Source organism: Pinus tabuliformis, chromosome 9, assembly GCF_031772625.1.
Source record: "Pinus tabuliformis cultivar Carrire ecotype Pingquan chromosome 9, CPIR1, whole genome shotgun sequence".
Taxonomy (NCBI): domain Eukaryota; kingdom Viridiplantae; phylum Streptophyta; class Pinopsida; order Pinales; family Pinaceae; genus Pinus; species Pinus tabuliformis.
In genome coordinates this window covers 1,063,596,627-1,063,623,080 of record NC_142307.1, presented here as the reverse complement: position 1 = coordinate 1,063,623,080, position 26,454 = coordinate 1,063,596,627, and positions in this window count along the sequence as shown.

Below are 26,454 nucleotides of genomic sequence, written 5' to 3'. Positions count from 1 at the left end.
GCTAGAATTTGGGTCCAACTTGCCACACAAGTTGTTTTTGAGAGATTTTATACAAAAAGCTCAAAAATATGTTTATTAGATTTCCCTTCTTTTTCATTTTTTTTTTTGTTTTTGTTTTGCTTTTTTTTTTTTTTTTTTTTTATGAAATTAATATGCATGCATTAACTAGAAATAATAAGAAACATGAAAGAATACTATCTCGAAAATGAGAGAAACTTATATTCTACCTTTTGAATATCATATTTCAACCATCATATAGGAATATATGAAATATATAACAGTTCATAAACTTCTGTTGATAATAGATATAAACTATAACAGATCCTCAGAAATGTTAAACAAAATAATCAAATATTCACTCAAAAATTAATATTCATAGTTTAAAGATAAATACCAGGGGCATCCATTAAATAATTAAAAATATGACCAAACATTAATCACATAGCTCACAACACATTTGATTCTAAAATCTTCAAAAAAGCTGCCACTTCAAAATTTTATTGAAAAACACAAGTACTGAGATTTCACAATTTCACGACCTCTACTCCAACATAATAGGTCATATAAATACTGTTGGCATTATGATGCATGTGTTTTACTTGATGGCAACCCACTTGTAGCATAACAACTCACTTGTATATGGTAACTAGATGAATCTAGAGGAGAAATATCAGATGTGACAGAATGCATGGCAGTTGTGTTTATAGATGTGACAAAATACAGGGCAGTTCAAAGGAATCATTTCAGAAGTAATATGGAATATTACAGTGTAATAGGTCTATTCAGAGGTAACAAGGCACTGGTACAGAAGAACAAGAAGATGGAACTAAGGTCTACTGATCAAAATAAAGAAGGTAAAGGAAAAGGTTGATGTAAAGCAGTTTAAGAAGTATACGCAAGTCCACTTAGTCAAAACAGCATATACACGTTGGTCCACAAAACAAAAAGAGCGTATACATATACACACACTCCCACATGAGGAAAATCACGTACATGTTGGAAAACCAAGGTTTTAGTTCAAGGTATTTGGTCCGAGGTATTGACCCTAGGTATTTGGTCCAAGGTATTGGTCCTAAGTGGTTTTGGTCCGAGATATTGAAAAATGATCTAAGTATATAAGGAGGAGAATATCAAAGGGCTAAGTGCACAAGTAATGAATATCTTATGAAGTGTTATATCAAAAGAAAATATGCATGTTATGGGTTTCTGATGCTTTGCTTGATCTAGACTAAATATGCACGTGAGCATTTGATGATGGATGAGATCTAATGATGGATCAAGATCATAATGAATTATCATTATGTGATCTGATAATGGATGGGCTAGATCTGATTGCTAACACATGTTTTATCCTTTATATGTGATGATTTGGGTATGTCTGAAGTCGGGAATTGCAACGAAGTTATAAGTAAGTATTTGCAGATCTATACGTTGGTTCACTTTGGTGAAGATGTGTATACACGCTGGTTCGGCTCTTCCAAGTAGCGTATGCAAAAGAAAAGCTTGATGTTCAAGGATGACTGATCTATCAGATCAGTGATGTTGTTTTACTGTTGTCTGTCAATGAAGTCTTCTTAGATATGAACGTAAAACTGAATGCATAAGGAGGCTAGTATTTGATTGATTGATTTTATAAGTGAGAAGAAGTGATCTCTGTTGTTGCCTGTGTAAAGCTCTGTAAGTTGATAATAGATGTTCAATATATTGTTGGTTGGTACAGACTTGATTCAAAAGTTTATATTTGCAGTAGTTTTGAAGGTATACACAGGTTTTATTAATGGAAGTAGTGTATACACACAGTTTGGGTTCAGCCAAGTAGCATATACATTCTGATGCATGGTTTTGAGGTACCACTGGTTTTGACAGATGATGCAGTGTTCTAGGTTCAGATCTGTGTACTAGTTACAGTGATTTGTCTGTTCTATTTGATTGGTTTAATTAGATTAAGTTTGAATGATTGTTTGATTCAGTTATTCAGTGATTGTTTTATGTGAGAGGTTTCAGTGATTGATTGATTCAGAGATTGATGATTGGGTTTCAGTTATATCAAAGGTTGATGATTGAGTTTCAGTGATTGGTTGATGCAGATGTATTTGATGGATGTATTGCAGTGGTGATTGAATTTGAGCTTCAATGTTACTAATGGGTCCAGTGTGAAAATTTGATGGAATGTGGCCTACATATAGTGTTGTTGTGTACCAGGAGCATCTAGTGTGAAAATTTATGAAACATGGTCCCTGGAGTGTTGGAATTATGATACAGGTGTTGTCCTTGATGGAAACTCACTCAGATGACAGATCATAGTGCAGCAGGTCAATAGCAAAGAATTAATGATTAGAGAGAGGTATACGTAGGTTCACCTTGACAAAGAAGCGTATACACATGGGTTAACAGATCAAAAGGAGCATATAACGTACACACACACTTTCACAGAAGGAAAGGCGCATATATCTTGGAAAATTAAGTTTTGGTCCAAGGTTTTTGGTCCATGGTATTTTGATCCATGGTATTGGTCCAAGGTATCTAGTCCGAAGTATTGACCCAGGTATTTGGTCCAAGGTATGGTCCATGGTATTGAGAAAGGCCTAAAACTATAAAAGGAGGAGAAGATCACTAGGCCATGTGTGCAAAGTATTTGAATATCTGATGAAGTGTAAGATCCAATATGCAGGTTATGGGTTTGTGATGCTTTTCTTGATCTGAACCAAGGATGCACCTATGTCGATGATGATGGATCGGGATGATAAGGCTTGGAATGTATTATCATTATGTGGTTTGATCATTGATAGACTAGATCTGAATACTGCCGCATGTTTTATTCTGCAAATGTTATGATTTGGGTATGGATGAATTCTTAAATAGTTGTGAAGTGCTAGGTTAATATTTGTAGATATGTACGCGGGTTCGCTTTGGTAAAAGCGCGTATACACGCTGGCTCAGTTCATCAGAGTTGCGTATACATTATGAAATGTGATATCTGAATTTTCAGTTGGTTCTAGTGGGTGTTACAGAGTTCTGGTGACTATGTTTTGATGACAGTATTCTGAATGTTCAGTGGTGATTGTTTTTGAGCTTCAATGTTGTTGATGGGTCCAGTATGAAAATTGGATGAAATGTGGCCTTCATATATTGGTGTTGTGATCCAGGAGTATCCAGTCTGAAAATTTATGAAACGTGGTCCCTGGAGGAAGAGTGAAGGTTGGAGCCTTTAGTAGGCTGGCACCTACGTACTGGTAAACATATCGGCCAGTACAAGAGCTAGGGGGTTGGAGCTCCCTTCCAGTAGCAGCTGGAAAACGAGATAAGGTTGTAGCCTTTTTTAGGTGGGTGCTTGCGTACTGGGATGAGTCTATGCCAGTACAAGATTGTAATTAGGTTTTTCTTATATTAAAAGGAAGACTGCAGCAGGTGTTTTTTGTCCCGCATTGGGTTTCCACCTTACATCTTGGTGTTCATGTGTGTTTCTTACGTGTGATGATCTATTCTGTTTTTACTGCACCTGGTTACTGTTATATGGTTAATGAAGTTCTGATGCACTCATTAAAGATCAACATATGATGAATTAACTGAATCATAAGTTTATTGGATATATGCTAGTTGCATTAAACACAGTTGCATGTACATGCGGGTTCCCTTAACTGAAGTAGTGTATATGAATCTGATAATGGAAATGAAAAAGTTATTGATTTTCTAATACTGATTCACCCCCCCTCTCAGTATTATTATCAACAATTGGTATCAGAGCAGGTCCTTCAGAAGAAGCTTGATCACTTGAAGGGAGATCCATCAAAATGAATAATCAAGAGAGCATGGGATCCATCAGACCACCAATCTTCGATGGAACAATTTTGTTTACTGGAAAGTAAGAACCACATCATATCTACAATCGCTTGGAACAAATGTTTGGGAAATTGTGGAAAAAGGATATACATTTCCAACAACAATTCCTACAGATACGACAGGTAGAAAGGATTATGAAACCAATGGCAAAGCTGCAGGTGAAAATTTTAAGAACCCCCCCCCCCCCTAAATTTATAAATATAATAAATGGGCGAATCTCCATGGTATATAGGAAAAATGGAAGGCGATTTTATCAATAATATAATATGTATATATAATTTTTTGGCGAATCTCTCACCAGGCATGGCGAATATTTTACTCAATTATAAAATCTTGTAAGATCTTGGCGAGTCTTTCACTAAATAATAAAACTTTGTAAAGTCCTAGTGAATCTTAGCATAAGCTACATGCTGGTTTAATTCCCCCATTTAAATAGGCTACATTTCAGGTGAATACCATGGGTCAATACCATGTGCCATTTTGGTGAATACCATGGGTCAATACCATGTGCCATTTTGGTGAATACCATGGGTCAATACCATGTGCCATTTTGGTGAATACCATGGGTCAATACCATGTGCCATTTTTATTTTTATTAATTCTAATATTAGGGTTAATAATGGTTTTTTGCATGGTATTAATAACAATCTAGTCCATGGTATTTGTCTCATAGTATTTTGGCCATAGGTTTCACCTAAATATAACCCATTTTTTGAGTGTTCGTAAATATAAGGTGACTTATGGAGTAAATATAAAAAAATATTTTGTTTGTTTACCATACCTCTCATTTATTTATATTTTTATTAATTTACCATACCTCTTTTACAAATATGGTATTTGGCCCATAGGATTCACTTAAATAAAACCTCTTTCTTGAGCCTTCATAAATAGAATGAGGGTTATGGACTAAATATAAAAAGAGGTTTTATTTATTTACGATACGTCTAGTTTATTTATATTTTTATTTATTTACCATACCTTTTGAGTAAGTATAAAAAGACGTTTTATTTATTTACCATACCTCCACTTTACTTATATTTTTATTTGTTTATACCCTTACATGTATATAAGGTGACTTATGGAGTAAATATAAAAAATGTTTTATTTATTTACCATACCTCTCAATTATTTATATTTTTATTAATTTACCATACCTCTTTTATAAATATGGTATTTGGCCCATAGGATTCACTTAAATAAAACCTATTCTTGAAAATGGGCGAATGGATTCACTTAGATAAAACCTATTCTTGAAAATGGGTGAATGGAAGGTTGTAAGTCCTAATTTCAAGGGCTAAATTTAATTTTTTTACCCTCTCCCTTAAAATAAGGTGGGCTATTTGAGGTGATTTGTAAAAATGTACTATGATACAAAATATTCGCCCACTAAAAATTTAAAACCCCTTAATTTCGCCAAAGGGTGAACATTCGCCCCTAAAATTATCCTTGCAAAGCTGTCACTATTTTATTGGGAAGTTTGTCAAAATCAGAGTTTGTCAAGGTCATGCAGCTCAAATCAGCCAAAGAAATATGGGACAAAATCATTCTGAACTACGAAGGAGACTCTCAGGTAAAATGTGCTAAGCTTCAAACTCTCAGAATTCAGTATGAAACTCTTAAGATGCATAGTGATGAAAGCATAGATAATTACTTTCTATGTATAGATGAGGTTGTCAATTGTATGAAGAATTTGGGTGGAGAAATTAAGGAAGTCGTCTTAGTTGAGAAAGTTTTGAGATCCCTGTCTGCTAACTTTGAACCCAAAGTGTCTGCCATAGAAGAAAAATAAGATCTACAGAATATCACCATGACACATCTTCACGGAATCTTAACTGCCTTTGAGATGAGAAAATAAGGACCATTATATAAGAGAGAAGCAACATTTAAAGCATCAACAAAAGAAAAACTCTATGAATCAGGACACATCTTAGAAGAAGAATATGAGGTAAATTTTTTCAAGCAGCTTCAACGGGGTTCTAGAAGGTTCAAAGGTAAGCTACCTTTCAAATGTTTTTCTTGTGGAAGAGTTGGTCATTACGCTGCTAGATGCCCTCATGACAAAGGGAAGATGTCTAAAGAAGGTAATAGAAGTTATTATACTAATGATGATAGTGATGTTTGTCCAATAGTGATGAAGATGATCAAGAAATTAGACTACTCATGGCATATGAAAATAATGACTCAGAAAAGGAAGATTTACTTAAAGAAATCAATCAACTTAAAATCAGTTTGGCAGAAAAGGATACAGTCATAAACATAGTGACACATTAACTCACTGAAAAGGACAAACACAATGAAGTGTTAGAATGTGAAGTGGTAAGTCTAAGAAAAGAACTTGAAAAGACAAAGACTTTGAATCTTAGATTTGCTAAAGGATCAGAAACGTTAGATGAAATCCTCAAAGTTCAGCGTTCGCCCATTATAAAGACTGGTCTTGGTTTTCATGAAGGTGAATCTAGTTCACAAGGTAAGGTAAGAAACTCCAATGAAAAATCTAAGATGCTCAACAAGGAAATAGAAAGTCAACCACATCAACAACCAAGGAAAGAGATTCTTCAAAGAAAATCTGTTACTCCTAACTGTGGAAGTAATAGTCGGTTATTTCCTTCAAAGAATGATGTTGAATGTTTTATATGTCATAATTTTGGACATGTTGCAACCAAATGTAGAAGAATAATGGTTCAAGATCATCACACAGAAAAATAATCAAGTTCCAGGTACTTTAAGGGATATTGCTTTGCTTGCAATATGTTTGGTCACAAAGCTATTGATTGCAATAAAAGGAATATGAAACATATAAGATGTTATGCGTGTAACAAGTTTGGACATAAAGAAAAGGAGTGCAGGAGAAAAATTCGGACACCAAACCAAAAGAAGCATACATCATCTCAATTCTAGGTATTGAAGAAGACAAAATTATTGTCAGAAAGATGTGGCATAGCTCAGTTTACAGACATGAAAGACCCAGGGGAGGATGAAAGTGTAAAACTTTAGTATTCCAATTTTCATACACACTTATTATGAGGAGAAGTCGCGTATATATGTGAGTTAGACGCTGCACAGTCGCGTATATGGTGTTCTGAAGAAAACACAACCATATAGACTACGAAAAAGGAGTCTGATATGGTTCAGTCACTTATCTGCTTTGGTTGATGATGGTATGGCACAGGTTTAGGGGGAGCATATGCTTCGAATAGTGCATTGTTGGCATTATGGTTAGAAGTCTTTGGTGATGATGCTTATGCGGCTAAATGATACATCTTGCTACTTATTGTTGGTTGGTCAAGAGAATGGTATTGCAGGTTATAGATGCTGTTGTCAGATGCTTATGGTGTAGATCATATATGGTCTATGATAGTTGTTGATGACTATCATGGTCTTGTTTAAATTATTGGTCCTTGTTATAAAAGTCATGTATATTATTTGATGTAAAGGTCATGAAAATACCTAATTTGTAATCCCACTTTGCATGGGAAGGATGATGTAATAATGTCTCTTTCAGTCATGTATAAACATTTGGTATATCCCCACTTAGTTGGGTGGATGAGTAAAAAATGGTGTATCCCCACTTGGTTGGGAGATTGATGTATGTATGAGTCATTGGTGATAGGAAGGTCATACTCACATAGTCGAGTCATAGAGTCATGTTGTTCTTTTGAATATATTTTTGCAGACTCTGCATGTTCTCAGGGGGAGCAAGGATGGTTTAGTATATCTTAGCATGTACAAAGGGGGACCTCAATTAGATATTTTAGCATGTACTCAGGGGGAGTATGGACAACATAATGTATATCTAGGGAGAGAATATCTTGGTCTGCCCTTTGCCCTTGATGTCAAAGGGGGAGAGTGACTTGGTGTTGTTGTTGCCATCAAGTCCAAAGGGGGAGATTGTTGGCATTACGATACATGTGTTGTCCTTGATGGCAACTCACTCAGATGACAGATCATAGTGTAGCAGGTCAATAGCAAAGAATTAATGATCAGAGAGAGGTATACGTAGGTTCATCTTGATAAAGAAGCGTATACACGCGGGTTAACAGATCAAAAGGAGCGTATAATTTACACACACACTTTCACAGAAGGAAAGGCGTGCATATCTTGGAAAACTAAGTTTTGGTCCATGGTATTTTGATCCATGGTATTGTCCAAGGTATCTAGTTTGAAGTATTGACCCCAGGTATTTGGTCCAAGGTATTGGTCCTAAGTGGTTTTGGACCATGGTATTGAGAAAGGCCTAAAACTATAAAAGGAGGATAAGATCACTAGGCCATGTGTGCAAAGTATTTGAATATCTAATGGGTTTGTGATGCTTTGCTTGATCTGAACCAAGGATGCACCTATGTGGATGATGTTGGATGATGGATCGGGATGATAAGGCTTGGAATGTATTATCATTATGTGGTTTGATCATTGATAAACTAGATTTGAATACTGACGCATGTTTTATTCTGCAAATGTTATGATTTGGGTATGACTAAATTCTGAAATAGTTGTGAAGTGCTAAGTTAGTATTTGCAGATCTGTACGCGGGTTCGATTTGGTAAAAGCACGTATACACGCTGGTTCGGTTCATCAGAGTCACGTATACATTATGAAATGTGATATATGAATTTTCAGTTGGTTCTAGTGGGTGTTTTCGAGTTCTGGGTTCTGCTCCGTGTTCTGGTGACTATGTTTTGATGACAGTATTCTGAATATTCAGTAGTGATTGTTTTTGAGATTCAATGTTGTTGATGGGTCCAGTATGAAAATTGGATGAAACGTGGCCTTCATATATTGGTGTTGTGATCTAGGTGTATCCAGTTTGAAAATTTATGAAACGTGGTCCCTGGAGGAAGAGTGAAGGTTGGAGCCTTCAGTAGGCCGGCGCCTATGTACTGGTAAACATATCGGCCAGTAAAAAAGCCAGGGGGTTGGAGCTCCCTTCTAGTAGCAGCTGGAAAACAAGAGAAGGTTGTAGCCTTCTGCAGGTGGGTGCCTGCATACTGGTATGAGTCCATACCAGGTACAAGATTGTAGATAGGTTTTTCTTATATTAAAAGGAAGACAACAGTAGGTGGTTTTTTTCCTGCATTGGGTTTCCACCTTACATCTTGGTGTTCATGTGCGTTTCTTACGTGTGATGATCTATTCTGTTTTTATTGCACCTGGTTACTGTTTATATGGTTAATGAAGTTTTGATGCACTGATTAAAGATCAACATATGATGAATTAACTGAATCATAAGTTTATTGGATATATGCTAGTTTCATTAAAACAGTTGCGTGTACACGCGGGTTCCATTAATTGAAGTAGCATATATGAATCTGATTATGGAAATGAAAAAGTCATTGATTTGCTAATACTGATTCACCCCCCCTCTCAGTATTATTTCCAACATGGAGGATATTGAGTGTTGGAGCCTTCAGTGAGGAAGTCGAAGCTTCCTGCCAATAGTGGCTAGTGATTTGATTAGGGGGTTGGAGCTCCCTTCCAGTGGGAGCTGGAGAATGAGTGAAGGTTATAGCCTTCTATAGGCTGGCATCTATATACTAGTAAATGGATCGGCTAGTACAAGAGCCAGGGGGTTGGAGCTCCCTTCTAGTAGTAGCTGGAAAATGAGTGAAGGTTGGAGACTTTTGTAGGTCGGCACCTATGTACTAGTAAACGGATTGGTTAGTAAAAGAGATATGGGGTTGTAGCTTCCTTCCAGTAGAAGCTGGAGAATGATAGAAGGTTGTATCCTTCTGCAGGTGGGTGCCTACATACTGGTATGAGTCTCCACTAGTACAAGATTGTAAACAGGTTTTTCTTATATTAAAAGAAGACAACAGTAGGTGGTTTTTGTCCCGCATTGGGTTTCCACCTTAAATCTTGGTGTTCATGTGTGTTTCTTATGTGTGATGGTTTGTTCTGTTATTACTGCACGTGGTTACTATTTATATGGTTAATAAAGTACTGATGCACTGATTAAAGATCAACATATGATGAATTAATTGAATCATAAGTTTGCTGGATATGCGCTGGTTTCCTTAAATACAGTTGCGTGTACATGCGAGTTACCTTCATTGAAGTAGCGTATATAAATCAGAGTATGAAAAGAAAAAGTTATTGATCTGACTAATATTGATTCACCCCCCTCTCAATATTATTTCCAACAATTGGTATCAGAGTAGGTCCTTTGGTAGAAGCTTGATTGCTTGAAGGAGATCCATAGTAACAATGGGAAAGAAGCTAAAGAAGAAAGCACCTCAAAAGAAGAAGACATCTCAAAGGAATTGTGACAATGAGAAAGACGATTGGCCTTTATGTGGAAGAAAATCTTCAGATTCAGAATCACCTCAAAATGAAGATGAACAAGCAAAAGAACTATTAGGTATGAACTTGTTTTCCTCTGGTGATACATTTCTCTGTTCATTTGAAGATAATGAAAGTGACAGCGAAACAACTGAATTTTCTCTTATGGGTGAAAGAGAAAGAAATGAAATAGAGGCAGAATTTAAAAGGCTCACAGATATAATTAGAGATCAAAAAGATCTAATTGATAAAAGGGAATGTTCCTACAAAGAAGAAGTTACCAGATTAAAATATCAATTGGAGGAAGGAAACAAGGTAAGGAAGCAATACAAGGAAAAGGAAGATCAATGTCAAAAGTTACAGGATGAAGTGACATCATTAAGAAATGAATTAAGTGAAAAGAGTACTACAATCAAGAGACTTAAAGATAGATCCAGTTACTATGAAAGTCTTGAAGCTAAGACCCTCTCTCTAAAAGAATATCTTGAAAAATCAAATGAGAAAAATGAAGAACTACTCCAAGAATTTGAAGAACAAGAAAACAAATTTCTTGAATTAAGGCAACAAGTGGAAGAAGGAAGAAAAGCTGAAGAAATCATGAAGAAGTAGTATCTTGAAAAGGAAGAGAAATACCAGGTTGAGGTAAATATCCTAAAGGGTAAATTAGAAGAAAAGGATAAACTTTTATGATTTCAAAATAGTACTAAAATTTTGGATGATATTCTTAGTAGTCAAAGGTCTCCTACCATCAAATATGGTCTTGGTTTTCATGAAGTTGTTAAAGGAGAATCTAGCTCACAAACTGAAGCAAAGAAATCTAGTGCAAAATCTGAAATGCTCAACAAGGAGATAAAAGGTCAACTCCATCAGCAACCAAGGAAAGAAAGTCTTCAAATAAAATCATTGACTCCTAACTATGGAAGTGATAATCGGTTCTTTCCTCTGATGAATAATGTTGAATGTTTTATATGTCATAATTTTGGACATGTTGCAGCAAGTTGCTGAAGTAGAGTGGTTCAAGCTAATAACTGTCACACAGAAACATCATCAGCTTCTAGGTACTTCATTTCTTGCAATATGTTTGGTCACAAAGCCATTGACTGCTATAGAGGGAATATGAAACATATAAGATGTTATGCTTGTAACAAGTTTGGGCATATAGCAAAAGAATGCAGGAGAAAATTTCGACCAACATACCAAAAGGAGAAAACTTCATCACACTCCAAGGTATGGAAGAAGAAGGAAGTACAGTCAGAAATATGTGGCATAGCTCAGTATACAGACAAAACAGACTCAGGAAGAACTGAAAGTATGAAATTTCAGTGCTTTAATTCTCATACATAGTTATAATGAAGACAAGTCACATATATACGCTAGTTAGAAGCTGCACAGTCGCGTATATGTTGGTTTGATGAAGAAGCAGTGGGACAAACTCAGGAAAAGGGGTCTGATATGGTTCAGTCAATTATCAATTATCTTTTTTGTTTTGATTGATGATGATTATAGTCTGTTGATGATATGTAGAAGTGATTTTGACCCTCATAAGTTGTTGATGACTTGATGTATAACTAGTTGATGATGATGCCTTGATGATCCTTACTGATATATGCAATGATCAGATCTGATAGTGAACAATTGGCACAGGTTCAAGGGGAGAATATGCTATGCTTCTAATAATGCATTGTTGGCATTATATTTAGAAGTTTTTGGTACTTATGTTTCTGAAGTGTTTAAATGATACATCATGCTATGCTGCAGTCATGAGTTGCATATGATGAAGTCTCAGATGATACTTATATTACTTGAGCGAACTAGTTGTTATTCAAATCAGATTTATGGATGATTGTGGATAACCTTTTTGATGATGCATACAATACATATGATATGTTGCTTATAGGATAAGGAGAAGTACAAAGATCGAGTACACAACTTCATTATTTGATGATGTCACTCATTTCTTTTATGTTGTTGTCATCATGCCTTCAAAGATGCATAAAGTTCATATGGTGCAGTTATGATGCAGGATTCCTATAGTTCTTGGTTCTCACATGGTTAAGGATTGCTACTGTTGATGGTATCAAGGAAGCTTGACAAATGACTATGAGCTCATGGTTTTCTAGATACATATTTCTATCTCTTTGATGGATACACATTATGTTGGATACATGTATGATTACTTAAGTTGCATATTGATAAATATTGTTGGTTGGCCAAAGAGAATGGTGTTATTACAGGTCTCATGAAGACATAGATATTTGAAGACATGGATATTCAGAGACATGGCTTACTTAGTCACATAATGATGATACATAGTTGATATATTGAAGGTTCTTGTGGAAAGATCATGAAGTTCTTGATGATGATGTTATGATCATAGATGATGACTATGGTGTTTTCACATACATATGATATGATTTTGTGTTACTGCTTGAAGATACGACATATAGTTGATTCATGGAAGGTTATGAAAAGGCTCTTTATACTAAGGAAACAGAGAAAGTTGATCTTGATGAGATTAAGAGGATGAGTTGATATCTATATGCGGCATACTTTGTCACAGGTTGACGCTATTTACATAGTGATATATTGGGAACTGATGATGGAAATATACAGGTTGCTGGACTGGATGTTGCTGACAGATGCTTATGGAGCAGATCATATATGGTGTATGATAGTTACTGATGACTATCATGGTCTTGTTTAGACCTTTGGTATTTGTTATAAATGTCATGTATATCATTTGATGTAAAGGTCATGTAAAGGCCCATGATGTAATAATATGTCTCTGTATGTCATAGTCTTTAATGAGTCCTTTTTGGTCATATGATGTAATTTGTACTCCCACTATGCATGGGAAGGATGATGTAATAATAATTGCTATATTTTAGTCATGTATAAACAACTGGTATACCCGCACTTGGTTGGGTCGATGAGTCAAATTTGGTATATCCCCACTCGGTTGGGAGATTGATGTATGTATGAGTCATTTGTGATAGGAAGGTCAAACTCACATAGTTGGGTTATAGAGTCATGTTATTCTTTTGGAAAATATTTTTGTAGACTCTGCATGTGCTCAGGGGGAGCATGGATGGCTTAGTGCATCACATCATGTACAAAGGGGGAGTTTAATCAATGAATTTGACATGTGCCTAGGGGGGCATGATCAATGTTTATATTTAGTTGTTCAGATATGAAAGCATTCACTTTGGTCAACCCTTTGCCCTTGATATCAAAGGGGGAGAATATCTTGGTTCGCCCTTTTGCCCTTGATGTCAAAGGGGGATAGTATTTTGGTGTTGGTTGTTATCTCTAATAGTTTCTATAGCTTGCCGTAATCAACACCAACATGGTTGCCATCAAGTCCAAAAGGGGAGATTGTTGGGATTATGATGCATGTGTTGTCCTTGATGGCAACCCAATTGTAGCATAACAACTCACTTGTATATGGTAACTAGATGAATCTACGTAACTAGATGAATCTACAGGAGAGATATCAGATGTGATAGAATGCATGGCAGTTGTGTTTACAGATGTGACAAAATGCAGGGCAGTTCAAAGGAATCATTTCAGAAGTAATATGGAAAATTACAGTGTAACAGGTCTATTCAGAGGTAACAGGGCACTGGTACAGAAGAACAAGAAGATGGAACTGAGGTCTACTGATCAGAATAAAGAAGGTAAAGGAAAAGGTTGATGTAAAGTAGTTTAAGAAGTATACGTAGGTCCACTTAGTCAAAATAGCATATACACACTGGTCCACAGAACAAAAAGAGCGTATACGTATACACACACTCCCACATGAGGAAAGCTCGTACATGTTGGAAAACCAAGGTTTTGGTTCAAGGTATTGACAAAGGATTTAAGTATATAAGGAGGAGAAGATCAAATGGCTAAGTGCATAAGTAATGAATATCTTATGAAGTGTGATATCAAAAGCAAATATGCATGTTATGGGTTTCTAAAGCTTTGCTTGATCTAGACTAAATATGCACCTGAGCATTTGATGATGGATGAGATATAATGATGGATCAAGATCATAATGACATATCATTAGGTGACTTGATAATTGATGGGCTAGATCTGATTGCTAACACATGTTTTATCCTTTATATGTGATGATCTGGGTATGTCTGAAGTCGGGAATTACAGCGAAGTTATAAGTAAGTAATTGCAGATATATATGATGGTTCGCTTTGGTGAAGATGCGTATACAAGCTGGCTCGGCTCTTCCAAGTATCGTATGTAAAATAAAAGCTTGATGTTCAAGGATGTCTGATCTATCAGATCAGTGATGTTGTTTTACTGTTGTCTGCCAATGAAGTCTTCTTAGATCTAAACGTAAAAGTGAATGCATAAGGAGGTTAGTATTTGATTGATTGATTTTATAAGTGAGAAGAAGTGATCTCTATTGCTGCCTGTGTAAAGCTCTGTAAGTTGACAATAGATGTTCAGTATATTGTTGGTTGGTACATACTTGATTCAAAAGTTTATATTTGCAGTAGTTTTGAAGGTATACGTAGGTTTTTTTAATGGAAGTAGTGTATACATGCATTTTGGGTTCAACTAAGTAGCGTATACATTCTAATGCATGCTTTTGAGGTTACAACTAGTTTTGAATGATGATACAATGTTTTGGGTTCAGATCTGTGTACTGGTTATAATGATCTGTTTGTTCCAGTTGATTGGTTGAATTTGATTAAGTTTGAATGATTGTTTGATTCAGTTGTTCAGTGATTGTTTTATGTGAGGGGTTTCAGTGATTGATTGATTCAGAGATTGATGATTGGGTTTCAGTTATATCAGAGGTTGATGATTGAGTTTCAATGATTGGTTGATGCAGATGTATTTGATGAATGTATTGTAGTGGTGATTGAATTTGAGCTTCAATGTTACTAATGGGTCCAGTGTGAAAATTTATGAAACGTGGTCCTTGGAGGATACTAAGGGTTGGAGCCTTCAGTGAGGAAGTCGAAGCTTCCTGCCAATAGTGGCTGGTGATTTGATCAGGGGGTTGGAGCTCCCTTCCAGTGGGAGATGGAGAATGAGTGAAGGTTGTAGCCTTTTGTAGGTTGGTGCCTACGTACTAGTAAATGCATCGGCTAGTACAAGAGCCAGGGGGTTGGAGCTCCCTTCCAGTGTTAGCTGGAAAATGAGTGAAGGTTGGAGACTTCTGTAGGTCGGCGCTTGCATACTAGTAAACAAATCGAGTAGTACAAGAGCTAAGGGGTTGTAGCTCCCTTCCAGTAGAAGTTGGAGAATGAGAGAAGGTTGTAGCCTTTTGCAGGTGGGTTCCTGCGTACTGCTATGAGTCTGCACATGTACAAGATTGTAAAGAGGTTTTTCTTATATTAAAAGAAGACAACAGCAGGTGGTTTTTGTCTAGCATTGGGTTTGCACCTTAAATCTTGGTGTTCACAATGTGTTTCTTATGTGTGATGGTTTTTTCTACTATTACTGCACATGGTTACTATTTATATGGTTAATGAAGTACTAATGCACTGATTAAAGATCAACATATGATGAGTTAACTGAATCATAAGTTTGCTGGATATACGCTGGTTTCTTTAAATACAGTTGCGTGTACACGCGAGTTACCTTCATTGAAGTAGCATATATAAATCAGAGTATGAAAAGAAAAAGTTATTGATCTGACTAATACTGATTCACCCGCCCTCTCAGTATTATTTCCAACAAATACTTCAAAAACACGATAAGTTTGTTTGAAAAATAAAAGGTAGAAAATGATAAAGATCTTCTTTAAAAAAGCAATACTTCTAAAAATAAAGTTTCATCCTTTTCAACTGATTCTTTCCTGAAAATATGTTAAGCTATTAATCTTTCTTCATCATATTCAGATACTTTATCCTCCATGTTGAGATGTGGTGCATTTGTTTGGATATGACTCACATATTCTGGATATATCTGAGAAACAATTGAGAAATGAATTGGATGAAATTGACCAATGATGACTTGGCAGTTTGGAATTAAATTCCAGATTATTTTGTTCCTTTTCTGATATTTGGTACTAGATTTAGAAATAAATTTGATTTGTTCCAAAGGGAACTAAAAAAATTCTGGAAAGTCTGTTGTGTCCAAAGCCTAATCTCACCTATTTCTCTTTATTCTTTGGTAATGATCTCTTCAAGTGGTTGTTTAAGTTCTCTTGGAAGAAATTTATTTAATGGATTAGAACCTGGAAGATAAAATTCTTCAATGAATTCAGTTCCCTTATCCCATATTGACAAACATTATTCCAAGGATTTCTTGGACCATTCCCTGTTTTCTCTGGCTCTTGTCTCTCTGTGCCTTAAGGATACATGCATAAGTCTTCTGTCATTCTTGAAAACCTATGGAATTACTTCTGACTAAAATTATCTTTCCCATTCGAGAACAGACACAAATATTACCTTGATATATTTATCGCCTTCCACTAGGGAATCCATCCTTTCATTAAGGTTTAAAACATCTTGATAAAATCTCAAATCTTGATATTTTATCCATTTGCTTGTAAAAATTAGATTGATCCTTTCATAATATTAGGATAATTTGTAATGCTTCTTCTATAAAAATTTCAAAACTATGCATTACTTCATTGCTTTGACTCAGTTAAGATTGAAGAGAATCAATTTTCTCTTTTAAAGTTGTCGTTATTATTTCAATATTAATTTCAACCTCATCTTTCAGGATTCGACTTTGATCTTGATGATATTTTCTTAATTCTTGAATATGCTAGGCATGTTTTAATTCTAACTCATTCAATTCTTTTTTGAATTGATTTTGTAGACTCTCTCTTTCAACTGCAAATCCTTGAACGAGAGTTGCAACATAAATTTGCTAGTTTTCTTCGTTAAATACCTTGCCCCTTTTTAATAGCCTTTCTAATTATTTAATTCTTTGTAAACTACTGTCATAAGAAGATGCAAGCTCATTAATATAATATTGATTGTAATTTACAAAAACACCTAGTTGTTGTGAAGATTCCTTTGCTTTCTCCTTAACATCGCTTGAAGCTTGCAAACTGCATTCAGAAACAATTTCAAGAGAACCAAACTTTCTTTTCTTAGTCTTCCTTACAAATGACTTAGTATGGGAATTAAAGTAATGTTATGTTAAGGAAGGGAAAATATCAGATACTGTTTTAAGTTCTGAAACATGTTTAAATATAAAATAATCCTAAGCAATATTAGTTGAAACACGAGTCATTGAAGTATTAGGAGATGTTTGAAGTACTGAGGATTTATCACTCTTTTCTTGCTGCTCCGATGTTTCTTTATTCTATTCAGAAAAAGTAATATCAGTTGTTTTCTCATCCCTTTCTGCATAAACTTCCATTTCTTTACCTGCTATGTTCTCTGACTTCATCTAATCTGCCTCTTTAGGATAATTAAAAATAATAATATCCTTAACATGTGATTTTTTCGTTTCTACTGACTTTATTGTTTCTGGTTCTTCTTGTTTTTTCTCAGAAACTTCTATGATTGTAGAATCCTTTGTTATTAACTGACTTTTGATTAATCTCTTTTGACATGGTGATCTTCCTTTGTAACTATTTCTGAACCTGCAACCACTTCTTTACGTGTAACAACAAAATATACTTCTTTTTCAATTGGTCTTTCTTGTTCTTCCTAAGTGGTAGAGGGAGGATGTGAAATAGTCTAATTGAAATTAAATTGAAAAAACTCAAAAGATTTAAGTTATTCTACTGATAAATTAACGTGGAGACTCTTCTCTTTTAAGAACCATTCAAAAATATTTTCTCTTAATTTATGTAATTTGGCCCTTCCTTCAACATCTAAGAACTTTCCTCTATCAAAATATTACAACAAATCATCAATGGCTATGAAAACTTCATCAAAAGGAGGATTTTTACGTGTGAATATTTTAACATAGCTCACAGTTTTATAATTATTATTCATAATTCCATGGGGGTCATACTAATAATAAGGTAAAGAATAAAGACAAAAAATACTGAAGTTCTTCTACTTATTTAAACACATGTCCCTGATCTCTTATATTTATTTTCCCAATAGGCTAATGGTTTGTAAGTAAATAATTCTTCTACAAACCATTAGCTTATTGGTTATAGGCCTTCTTTGAGATTCTCACTAACCATAGAAGGGGCTTTGCCAAAAAGAATTTCATGGAGAGGAATCATGACAAAATGGAAAATTTCATATATATGGAATTTGAAATTACTTTCCCATAGGATTGGGGCATAATTCTAAACAGGTAGTTGTTGGTTAGCCAGATAATTCCATTTCATCAGAGGAAATAGGACTGAAGCAATAAGAATATCCAGAAGGAAAGTGGACATACAAAGCTTCTATTTGTAGCCGGGAGGAGATAAAAATGATAATTTCAAAGATGCAGTGATGTTTTGAGATAAAATATCATCCTAATTAATAAGCTTTGAGTCATGATAAATAGTATGGATTTTGGGAATCTACTGCATTTGATAATGTTTAGGATCCTTTTCTCCATACAACCGGGAAAACAATTTGATGATGAATCTGAAGGGTTTCTTAAAAATAAGAATGGGATATTCTCTAGAAGATTTTAGCTTAAACCTTTCTTCCTATTCCTGTAACCAATCTTCTATTGCTTTGTCATAATTCTCCCCACATGGTTTGAAAACTAGTTTGGAAATTATTGAGGAATTCAGTGGAGAGAAGGATTCAAGACGACTGAGATTATAAATGGTTGAAAGGACTTCGAGTTTCCAAGAAGATATAGCATTCTTGTTATGATTTGACACAGTGCATGTAGGGATATCCACATGTCCCAAAATCCAAGGAATCATATCATAATAAGGGAACATTTTAGCCCTAGTAGCTACCTAGTTCAATTTTTTTTCCTAATTCCCTCCAAAAGAGTATATTTTGACTAAGAAGGTCTTACATAACTCAACCACTTTCTATTCTCAAATAAATAAAAAATCTCTTCCCACCTCATTGTACCTTCTTGAGTTTTGAAGGAAGAGTGAAATTTCAGAGATGGGTTGAGGTTATATTCCTCACGTTCTAGATTTTCTACCTCTTTCAATTTCCCTAGGCTCAATGAGTTAATATTTTGAATCCATCTTCTATCTATGCAACCTCCACATTAACTACCACTTGGCCTACATCTAGCATAATTGTACTCCACTTCCCACATCATCATTAGTAATTCTAATCAAACTTTTACTCATGTGGATATCCAATTTTTTCAAGTTTTCTATATTCATTATAATCCAACAAAATATGAAAACCCAGGAAAGCTTATTTTTCTAAAACTAAGGATATTTGAACTTCTAGATTTCATGCCACTTGTTGAAATAGGTGCCATGTTGACCAACACATCAATTATTATGTATAAAACACCACATTAACATTCCTTGTCAGCATGCCACATCAACATGTCATGTCATCCAAAATTTCCCTTTGTGCCATGTCAACATGACATGTTAGCCTATCACCTCATTCTAGCACATCAACATGCCACCTCACCAAATGATTTAGATTTTCCACATGGATCATACATTTCCACCTTGTATACTGCTTACTTCGCATCTGGATCTAGGTTTTTCCATAAATTCCCCTTATTAAAATTTCTGGATGCACAAACTTCTGTATTTGATAGATTCCAAATGCTTAGTCTTTGATACTTCAAATATTTTGAATGTTCATACTTCCGAATTTAAAAGATCCAACATTTAACTAAATCCTACATGATTTTCATTCAACATTTTTGGGTTTCCACCCACTTTATCCCTATTAAACCATATGACTAGGGGCTAGAGATCAGTCCCCAAATTTCAGAAGTTACAAGCTCCCAATAAGCATTTTTGCTCCTGCTTCTAAGGACTAAAATTGACTCTAACAAGGCCTATACTTGCCCAAATTTGTTCTAAGGGTACTAAGGTTTGCAACATCATGTAAATCTTGCATAAACCCTTGAATCTATGGTTACAACTAGGCTTATTTTCAAGAAAGAAAAAAACGATGCTAAGGATAATATCCCCAAATTGATTAATTGGGTGAACTATCTCTCCCCTTAGTTCTAATAAATCAGGGCTTTCATTCCCTTTAGTAAACTTTCTAACTCTTGGCATCAACTCTTTTATGAAGACTTATTCCTCTAAGTCTCCACTCTAAAAGTTAAGGAAATTTTGTATGAAGGATGGAAATTTACACTATATTTTAATTTTAAAGCGGTTTCCATAGTTGTCTTAAACAATTTGGCATTATTTACATATTATACTTCACTCCCATTGGCTAGTACAAAAATATCCTTTTAGTCTAAGACTCATTGAGATCCTCTAACCCTTTTTCATGAATTTGTATGATATAGGAATGTACACATCCATAATATAATAAGTAATCATTATTTAAAGGACTATTTCCACATCATAGACTCATTCTTTTGAAGATTACAACCAATAACCAAGAATCATTACAAAATGCCTAATTCATCAGAAAAATTCACACTCAAGAACCCATTAACAACATCATTTATAAAACTAAAAGCATATATTTGTGTGTGTGTGTATTCAAGAAAGAGAAATACACTTAGCTAAATTGTTTTTACGCTTCACATAAAAATGAAGAAGGGAGATCCACTCTCCACCCAACCATAAGATTTGTTGCATTGTGATTTTCTTACAGTTGACCACCTCTAATCTAGATTTGATGCCACAAGAAGTAATCTCACCCTGCCCTCAAAAGGTTAATGAATTGGTAGAGATAAGAGGGAAACTCTCATTCATGTACAAAAATCAGGATATTATCTATCAACCCATTGAGCCAAGGCTTATTACTAGTTAAAAAATTACCACAAATGGGTTTGCACAACACTAAGGGCATCCTTTGTTTCTCAAAAATCACTTAGCACCTTCCTTTTCTCAGTGTTTCATGTGATTACTCAACAAATAATTTAGAGAACCCATGTCCCTCTCTTTCAGATTAGGTTGAATATTTAAGCTTTGATTTTTCACAAAGAATTTTATAGTCACTCATTCCTCTCCTCTTATTCTTCTCTTCTCTTTATATAATAATAAATCCTCTTCATGAAATTTCATGGTCCATAAGTAGGGCTATGTGGTCAATTTGGAAATTTCCTAAAGGGTAATTTTCCTATATGCCTAGGTAATCTTATACCTCTTCCATCTCTTTCATGACTACTAGAAATTGATAGTTCAACTATCAATCTTTTTTTTTTTTTTTTCTCTAGAGTTTGGGAAAAAAAAACTTTCCATTTGGTTTTTAGAAAAATATAGTCTATGCATTTAATTTAGGGAAATATATTTTTGTTGATAGCAAATTTTCCAATTTCTCACAACTTCCTTTCATGAATTACTCTCATGGCATTGAATCTATATAGGCTTTACCCATTCCTTTAGCTTTTTTCAATTTAGATTAAAATAAAACATATTACATTAGTCAAGAGTCTTTCAAAATATCCATGTTAGCCATGCCAACAATGAAAATCATATTTACAATTACAATATGGGGTATAAAGTGGGGTGTTACAATCCTCCCCCCTTAAGGGAACATTATCATCAGTGTTCTTCTAGTAAATGTAGTAGAAACCATAAACAACAAATAAAAAGGGGTATGCCACTTTCTTGGCATCCTCTAATTCCCAAGTAGCCTTATCCACTCAAAATTTTTTCCATTGTACCTTGAACTATGTGATAACTTGGTTTAAGAGCAGGGTCTCCTGCTTGTCGAGAATGCATTGGGGTTCTAGCTAAAATTTTCTTCCAGTTCCACCTAGATCAAAACCTAATAAATAAAATGATTAACATTATAGACATACTTTTTAAGAAAACATTCATGAAACACATAATGGGAATTCATATTATGGGGTAAAGAAAGTTAGTATGCCACTAACCTCACTCTTTCCAGAAACTAAAAAGGTTCATAGTGACGCAGTGCCAACTTAGCACATGTTCCCATTTTTAAGGAACTTCTATTAGGATTGATTTAGAGATATGCATGTTCTCCTACTTGGAAAGTTGAGAATGTTGGAAATTGTTGTCATTGATGTCAAGACTAATCAATGATGTCAAGTAATGTCAAGTTGAGGGGGAGCTTGTTGAGGTTTTCATGCATTATGCTTATGTTGTTATTACTGTCTTGGTTGTTTCTATTAAAAAATTGTTGACCCTGCGATGTCTTGGTTGATTGTTAGTTGGTGTGTATTTGAAGGAATTTTTTCTGTAGGTAACTTACTCAAAATCACATGACAAGTTCTTGGTTGGATAGCCATCTCAAAGAGATTTCTAATAGTATATGGCACTTTGCCCAACTCCCTAGGGATGAAGATAAATCTTGGTTTGAAGTTCAATCATGGTTCCCTAGGTTCATGGTTCAAAATTTCCTATGGAAATCCGACCATCTGGGGTTGGAGCAAGGTGGATGAGAATATGAGTGTTGAATAGGTGGATGTTGGCATGGATATGAAAATAGGGTGGGGACCCTGGGTTCAAGCACAAGGGGCCAACAAGGCTCCGTCGTTTTCTAGAGAAAAACCGACATATTCACCTTACCCAGAGAGGGTAAGAAATATCACCTAAGGCGTGCCATGACTGAAGTTAGATGAGGGTGGAATTAGGCACCACAGGATTCATATCGAATAGAAGAGATTAAAACATAGTAGCCTAGCATCCACCTAACTCGATCACAATGATCTACTCATGTTGTATCAGGAAACTATCTAATTAGACTCATTCATTAAAAAATTTAAAGGGTCAACATAATGCTTAAAGACACAAGGTGGTTTTGAAAAATCTTCTCCATTAACATAACATGAAGTAGTACATAAGGCTCAAGGCCTGATCATTAACAACAAGAATAACACAGCCAACACAAATTGATACAAACAGGAACATGGATTCGTTCACATTACTCCGCAACATAGGAAGACTCTAACTATCACAAGCTTGCTCGACTGACTAACAACAACTCTCCTTCGCTCTTTCTTCTACTTTTTATTCCATGTCATCTGATCGAACTGCCAATTTTGCCTTCCTTTTGCTTGAATGTCTTCATTCTTGACTGCCTTTGTTCTTTCCTTGCTCCGTTGTCCTTGATTCTTCCTGCCACATTTCCACGAATGCTAGTCATCTTTCAGTTTCCATTCTTCCCTCGGTTGGAAACTCTACAATTCCAATGGTCATCTCCACCACTTGTCATCAACTTCTTTATCCATAAAATCTCAAAACAAAGGCCCCAACAGGCCTGACTAAAGTCCATTGACTTGTCCCCGAGTCAATCTTCCCTTGGTGCTATCAGTGTGGTTGACATTTCTACTGATGCCTCTATTATTACTAGTGTGGGCGCTTTTGTTGTCGTTGCTGCTGATTCTTGTTGTGCTGCTACTGCTTCTTGGCCTTCTTTATCAAACAAAGGCCCCAACTCCAGAACGACATAAACCTTCCCCTGGCGGAATTGAGTGTAATTATCTAGTGTTTCTTGTGAGGGTTCAGTGATTGCCATGGTGTGCTTGATGAACTCCGTCACCGTGCTAGTCGGGTGCTCAATAGAGAAGCCCACTTCTCCTCCATTTCTTCGTTGAGATCTTGCAGGGTGTTAGCATGAGTTTGGACCGATGGTTAGAGATCACAAATCTTCTTTTTTGTCTTCCCCGATTCATTCTCGATTTTTTGGACTCGGACTTCCAAAGAGGCTATCTATGCTTAAAAATTATTTTGCTTATATTTTTCCTTAGAGTTATTGATGTTGGTGAGGAGTTGTTGAATTCTATGGTGGAGCAGGTAGACTGATTGATTTTTATTTTCCAAACTATTGGACCAGTGATAGACCTATTGCATCAGTGTGTACCCATCATTCAGAGTGTTGAGAATGGAGGCTTTTAGAACGATGACAACAATGATATTCTGTTTAATATCATCAATATACATTGTGGAAGGATATGGAAATTCCCTCCTTGCGGTGTCGAGGCTTTGCCTGAGTTCTCTGTTGGAGGATATTAGTTCGTTTCATGTAGATTGGATGTGGTCGCAACATTCAACCAAGGTGAAAACGAAAAATTCCTCCAGAGCTTCAATGACTACGTCAGAAATTTCCGGCCAAAGCATCTGGAACTGTGAAGTGATCTGATCAACCTGTTACTATAGTTGTTGATTATTCTGGTGGAGTTGGTCTCGTTCTGCCGTAAGGGCAGCAATTTGTTGTTGTTGTTTCTTATGGTCAGCGACAAGGTCATTATGAATTTGTGCAGCCCTCTGCACCACTTGTTGTATAAAACTGAATAACTAAGTTAACAACTAGTTCTAGAGGTCATCTTGCTACATGCTGGATGTATTTGGGAATTGGCTCTACAAGGGATGCCCACTAGCAGCGGATTTATCTAAATGGTCATGGGGTGATGTGGCTTGTTGTGAAGGTTATGCAAATTGGGGCATTTTTGGTATAGAAACATGATTTGGTACAATAGGAGAATTTAAAGAAAAGGGGGCCACAAAGGGCTCAATAGATGTAACCAATGGTTGTGAGGTGATGGGAAATGCACTCAGTAGTGGGCCCGACTCTAATAGCATGGCTTTGTGGAGGTGGTGATGTTTTCTCCATTGGGGAATATTATGGAGGAATGAATAACAGAGTCAACCTCCATATCTTCTGTGCCTAGCCATGTCCTAAAGGGAATGGTATTTGATCAGGTTGCGGAAGTGGATGCCGTATGCAGGGATGGGTCGCACGAGTTTGGTGAAGTGGTCGAGGTGGAGGGTGAGAGTTATTCTACGATTGGGGAGGCCACGACGGTCAAGGGTCCCTTAATGGTGAGGTCAACAATTGGCACTACAGGGTCTACCTTTTGCTTCTTGGTTACAGCTGGAGGCTTGACGATTTTTGTTTTCTGGGGTTTTGGAATGGCCGGCATAGACTATAAATGAGTTCCTATAGGTGGTATGGAAACAACAATGGGGGTGGTTACTAGAGGGTTCTGCAACGTAAAAAATTGAAATTAAACTGAGTTAGGAACCAAACTTGATGAATTAGTTATGCTCGTAATGGTTTGCTTGAGTGAGCTCATTTGCTTCTTCATTTGAGTGAAGACCGACTGCAACTCGTGCTCCGCGAGCCACATCCTGGTGTCCATAACTGTTTCTCTTGGCAACGACGGTGGTACCATCCCTTCAAAGAAGTACAGGTACTTCCCTTCTCAAATTTCCCCTGAAACCCTCGGTCATGACTCGACCTCTGCATGAAAATATTTAGTTGAAAGCACAAAATTTGGGGCCCGCATTTGAAAGGTGTGTGGGTGAACGCAATGCAGCCTGATGAAGGTATTCCCATGAGTAGCCCCAAACCAAATTGATTCTGAATACTCATCTAGTAGTGACTTGGGGATTCTCTCGGTGGCTCTGATCACCTCAAGAATTTTGACATACCACCCTCCAAAGGAAGCTTCATTGATCTCCTTGCTACTTGGGTCTCTCGAAGTCCTCCATGGTACATACCAGAGAGTTAATGGTTGGTCGTCTGAAATTGGCGCTAAGTCCCTTCCCTTTGGTAGGCACCACTTCCACATCATTAGAGCCACCACTAGATAGCCATAGACGAAATTGGTGCTCCTTTTATAAATGTCTTCACAGGCCTCAGGCAACTCATTAAGTAGATATGTGCACTAGTTCAGTTGGGCACCCTCTATACAATGCTCCACAATTGATATTGTGTCCAACATGCACTCATTCCTTGAAAAATGGCACATCAACTTTCCTGCAATGATGTAGCAAAAAAAAAAAATATTTTCCTTGTTGATGAGGTCAATTTTCACTCCCTTCCCTCCTCTCTTGGTGTTGTACTTGGAATAGTAGTAGACATCTCCCTCCTTTGCTTTTTTTGAGTTCATCTGCAATGCTGTCAAAACTACATCCCCCATTTGTGATAGATCTGTGAGCCTCTAAATATTGACTGCATGAATTGGGTACTCCTTGTCCAACCACAACGACCTGCCATGCATCCTGCTGATCAATAGTTTAGTGAAATACATTGTCATAAGAGTCGTGCCAAACATGGGTAAACTCCTCAAATTTAACAACGTGGATTGTTGAATTCACTTATATTCGACCTTGGCCTTGACTTTGGTGTCCCATCCTCCTTTGTGACTGTCTCTGTATATACTTCCCGCTTAAGGGCTGGGAATTGAAAAGAATCCAACAAGTCATTGTCGACGAGCATGGCCTTATCGTATTTTCCATCGAGTGGCTCTGAAAATGAAATCCTATCATACAACCCGACTTCAGGAACATACATAATTGGATTTTTCATGCTGTAATGCTGCTAATAGACTGCAATTATCGGTGGTTGATGACAAATTTTTGGAAGACAACAT